This window comes from Quercus suber, unplaced genomic scaffold (genome assembly GCF_002906115.3).
Source record: "Quercus suber isolate HL8 unplaced genomic scaffold, Cork oak 2.0 scaffold_502, whole genome shotgun sequence".
NCBI lineage: Eukaryota > Viridiplantae > Streptophyta > Magnoliopsida > Fagales > Fagaceae > Quercus > Quercus suber.
Window position 1 is genome coordinate 539,020 of NW_027069951.1, and position 5,750 is coordinate 544,769.

Genomic DNA, 5,750 nt, shown 5'->3' on the forward strand with positions numbered 1-5,750 from the left:
TGACAAAAATATATATATATATATATATATATGCCCATTCCAATCCTAAAATGCACGAACCATTCTTTGGCCCATTAACAAATTTACAATAACTAAAAAAGAAAAAAACCCAGATCCCTTCTTAATTAGGATACCCATCTAAATTAAATTATGATTCAAAAATCTAAATAAATACACACAAATCACAACATCAACTTCACAAGTCACAACCATTTACTCCCAAAAATAAAATATGAATTTGTTAAAAAAAAAAAATTACATACGCTGCGTATGCAACGATTCAAGAGGGATTCCGATCAGTGATCCTCTGAGTCTTTGACACTGTCATCTAAGTCCTAAGTCTCCTAACCAGTCGAGTTTGTGTGGTGACTGGTGAGCCATACGCCTCTCTCTTTCTCTATGCTCTGCAACTTTAAGTTTCTTTTTTCTTTTTCTTTTTCTTTTTTCCTTAGGCTTCTACAACTTTAAGTTTGAGACACTTTCCAGGTTTTGGGATAGAAGAATAAGTAGTGTTGACGTTTTCACTGAAGGCTGAAGCTGAAGAAAAACGGCGACAGCTCGACGGTAAGAGTCAACGACGTGAGCTGAGGGAGAGGGACTAAGGGTCGGAGTGAATCGGCGGCGTATGTGGGTTGGGTGTCTCACCGTCTGAGCTTTGGTGGTGTTCGCGGTGGTGGTTTGAGATAGAGTGAAGGTGAGGGAGTGTGTGAATGTCAGATTGAGAGGGAAGGAGGCTGCTGAAGAAGAAATGGGGGATTAGGGAATTTAGGGTTAGATTTTAGGTGTATATATATATATATATATATATGGAATTTTAGTAATTTCAAGGAGTGTGTGAATGTCAGATTGAGAGGGAAGGAGGCTGCTGAAGAAGAAATGGGGGATTAGGGAATTTAGGGTTAGATTTTAGGTGTATATATATATATATATATATATGGAATTTTAGTAATTTCAGGTGCCGGGTTTTTACCGGGTCGGGCCTCGGGCTTTTTAAAAAATCCATACCCGTTTCGGGTTTTTTTTAAACTCATACCCGACCCTATTTCTAATCGAACTGAGAAAAACCCGACCCATTAAGATCGGGCCGGACGGATCGGGCAAAAATTGCCAATTGACTAAAACGTTGTGTTTACTCACACAGAGATTCGTTGTGTTTAAGTTGAAATGAAACTTCTTGGAAGGTGCCTTACTTACAAATACCATTCCAGGCATATTTATTTACAAAAGTGCCCTTTTTTTTTTTTTCCTTGTATCACCAGTCGGTGTGGACTGTGGACTGGTGGAATATAATATGTAAGGACAAATGTATGATGTGTGCAATTAACCAATTTTTACATTAAAAAAAAAAAAACCATATCCACCAATTCAGTTCATTAGAATTTTTGTTTATTCTATTTTCAATTTAAATTTTAGGTCAATAGTAATAAGTAATAATATTTTTATTATATATTTATATAATTGTATATTGCACTAATTTTGAAATAGTAAACCGATATTTTCCCGTATGAAAATATTCCGATCATGTTATTAAAACCAACATCAACAAGTAGCGAACATAGAGACGGAGCTATATATTGATTGCCCCTCAAATTAAAAAAATAAATAAATAAATAAATTAGTATTTGACTTCTCTATCTAAACTTAAGTTATTTATCTAAACTTAATAGCCTTCTGTGCTTTATTCTTCTTTGTCTAAGCTTCTATTTCTTATCCTACAATACTTATACATTAACACATTATACAGTTAAAAGTGTTAGATTATTCTTTTTGTCAGCTGGCAACTCGTGCTTTTACAAGTTCTAGGTGGAGGGTAAGGTTGAGAGTTCAAAACCTATTTAATGCATGCTTACCAATAAAAATAAAAAAAGCTTCTCCTCATTAACTGATTGCACCTACAGGGTGCTCGCTAAGGCAAGCAAATCTGGCCACCCATTAGGAGCCTCTTTTATAATATAATGGAGCATGCATTTATGGTGTTCTTTGATGACCCAGTATATAGACCGGTCTTGGTGATCAATTGGATCGAATGTGCACAAAACCAAGTCAAAACTAGTAAAACCCAACGGAATTTAAGCAAACCATGTGACCTAGCTAAGATGTGAATTGTGTAAAATTACACTAATAGGTCCACCTCAATGACTTTTTTACTGTTTAATGTATGATAATATGGTAATTTAAATAAGAGAAAACTTAAAGAATTTTTTTTTTAAATGCATTTTTCTTTGACTTCTTTGCCAATACATGTTACTGTACCCATCACTTTTCACTATTAGTTTTCTCTGCTCTGAAAATATCACTTTTTAGTTTCACATAGCCAAGGGTATGAATATATCAATATATGTTATATAGTTTATTGCTTAAACCTTCTTTTTCTTATTTTGTTTATATTTTTTATGCTTTATTTGTTTATTTCTTTTAGTTTAAGCCTTTAACATTTTATTTTCTCTTCTTTTGTTTACTTAGTTTGAGATTTGCCTTTTTTTTCTTTGTTTAATATACATAATTTTTAAACATGTAACAAGCTTTTATTTAGCAAAAACTTAGTTGCAATCTTATGACATTCGTTTATTTTGCTTGTGAATTTTATAAAATTTCTGATGATATTGCTTGTGAAACCTTGATTTTGAATTATAATGGCAAGTTTAATTTAGACATATGCCTACTTTTTTTTTTTAATTTACATATTCGTGTTATGATTTCTCAAACTTACTTTTATTAGTTTATATATATTTAATTTAAAAAAATATTATTTGATCATGCAATTTGACAAATGAGCCAGTTGCTTATAGACCGAGTCAATATCTAGTTTGAGTTGAATAACTATTGTCTTACCATAAAAGGTGATTCACATTTTTTTTTTATAAAATATTTTTTTTTAGTAAACAGTAATACTTATTAGAACACACAAAAATAGTAATACTAATATTTTAAATCGGGTTTATAATACTGATTACAACTACGAATGGGATAAACATCTTTATTTTTTAGTAAACAATAATACTTATTTGAACACACACGAAAATAATAATATTAGTGTTTGAAACCGAGTTTATAATACATTACATATCAAGAGTATAACTACAAAAGGATCAAACTTTTATAGTTGTAGACTGAAATTTTAAACAATAGACACTAGACATACACAACTAATATGTGATAAACATCCCTTTTTTTCTTTTTCTTTTTTTTATAGAAGAAATTGGTAATTCACTTGGGTGAGAAGAAATTAATGAAATAAATGTAAGTGAACTTATTTCTATATTAATTGGGGTAATTTAAACACATCTTAAATAAGTGATAATAAAATGATTATTTTTACAAAAATCTCAAGAAAGATTAAGACTGACAATTTTGGTGAGGGTCAGAGACTCAGAGGGTGTATTATTTGTGGGCTCCCATGTCCGATCAAATTTCTCACGCGTTAAAAGTTCTGTCTATTCTGTGAAGATTGTTCAGTAATTCTATCATGATACGAATTTTCCTCTGTTCCAACCTCCAAGCCATTTTCATTTTCAGCATTGTCCACATGAACTCGTGTACAACCGTCAATTAACTCCATGACTGAGAACTTTCTCTGTTTCTTCCGTCTAGATATTTTTTCCCAATTTGTTTACTTCCTTCTCTTCCTATTTTAATATCTGCCTCCACTTTCACACTCATCACAATCAATTTCTTATCCTCTGCATTATACAAAGCCTCCCCTATAGAACAATTCTAAGGAAAACCCCATCTCTCTCATCTTTCTTTAGATACTAGTGTAGGGGCCTTTTTGTTGTGCATTGGGCTGGGCTGCCTCTCGCGGTAGTAGGCCCGAGTATTCTGAGTAAGGGAGTTGAGACCGGTCCAACTGCAACTCAATTTGGTCCGGCTTGTGCGCAAACGTTGAGTCCAAGTCCAAGAGAAGATGCAGCAAAGTGGGCTTATCCTCTGTTTCTGCCGCAAAAGACTTTTCTCTAGTTTCTGCCGTTGCCAGTTTTTGCTGCAGGATTGATGTTTCTGCCGCAGAAGGAACTTTTCTCCAGTTTCTGCCACATGTCCGACTTTTCTACTATGCAGCAAAATTGTCTGCCGTGTAGTAAGACTGTCTGCTGTGCAATGAAGTTTTCTGCTGTGCTTTAAAAGTTTCTTGCCGTAAAGCCTTCTGCTGTGCAATAGAGCTGTCTGCCGTGTGAATGACTATTCTTCATTTTTGCTGCAGAAATACTTTTCCACTTCCTGCACATAAACGAATCTAAAACCCAAAGAAAATACCCATCAAACAAATGTTAGTTTAAATGGGTTAGTATGTTCTCAAATATGTACACATATTCATAAATAAAGATATATGTATATATATACTTATGGCAGGATAATGATTAGCTTGTGTCAACAGTAAAATATGTAATAACAAATAAAGAGGAAAGCTTCGGCAGGAAATGTTTAGCTGGTAAAATAGTTAACACGGTAAACATAATAAAAAAGGTACTACAGCAGAATAACAAGTACAGCAAGTAAAGACACCGCAGCAGGACAACTGATGCGGCAGACTTGATAAAAAACGTGTTACAGCAGGATGACTAAATACGGCAGATATAAGTTATAATGAGAGAAATCAAATATATTTATAATCAAAATCAAGTATTAAATCTTCCCATAGGATAAGTAAACCAAAAAGGAAACCCAAACTCCAACTTGAACAACCTTTTCATAGGCTCTTGCCGTAAAAGTTGTGCATTTTGGAGAATAGGCCTAAATGGCTACTAGATATTAATTTTGGAGACTTCAAAGAGTGGGTTTGCTAAGAGGGAGGAAAAAGATGGTCTATTGATGCATGCCCCTATTCCTACCGTATTTTCTCTCTTTGTTTTACCACTTTCTTTCTTCCTTTGTTTTTCACTCTTTCCCCTGTTTTTTCCTCTTCCTCTGCCGTCCTCTGCTGTCCCTTTTTTCTACCATGGTTACCTCCCTTTTATAGTGAGCTAATTCAATGGGATTTCTCCCTTTTACCCCTAGGGCTTCACCAACTGTTTTTGGTTTGTTGTGGCATCCTTTCAAGATTACCCATCCACCCATTGGTTGCCCCTGTCATTGCTCAGAATAGGTTAGTTGCACCATTACTTATTTCGCGACAAAATTCCATTTTGTTTGCTCTTACTGTATACCTCTACCTCTCTACCTAGCTTTATGGCATGCATCAGTGGTCCCAACCATCTATTACTTCTTTTGGGTAAGATACCATCCCAGCAAGGTATATATCCCAAAAGAAGTTATGGTAGGAAACCAAATATAGACCCCATTTTCCCCCCACCACCAAACCACGCCCTCTGAATCTCTTTGACCATGGGCCCACCTCCCTTGTATTGGCTGGGTACAGGTTGGTGGTGCCCTGGCCCTTCTGTGCTTGCTCCACTGTCTTTTGCTTTTGTCTCTCACACCATTCCTGCCGTAGCATATTAGTTCTGTTTTGTCTGCTGCGTGTTTTTGTCTTATTTCTTCATGCGTTTCCTGCTGCATTTGTCGTTTCCTTTAGTTTGACTCTCTCTTCACGCAATTCCTGCTGCTAACACTTCCTGTCGTTCCTTGTTTCTTTTCATCATGCTTCATCATATCAATTTTCATGCCTATTTTCTTATACAAAAGGATTTGGGCCTTTGTGGGCCAAATAATGTTAACTGGATCAAAAGGGCATTGGGCCCAATTTATTTTCATCTGTCAAAGCCATCCTGCCAGAGAACTGTATTCTGCGGCAGATCTGTATTCTGCTGAAGAAC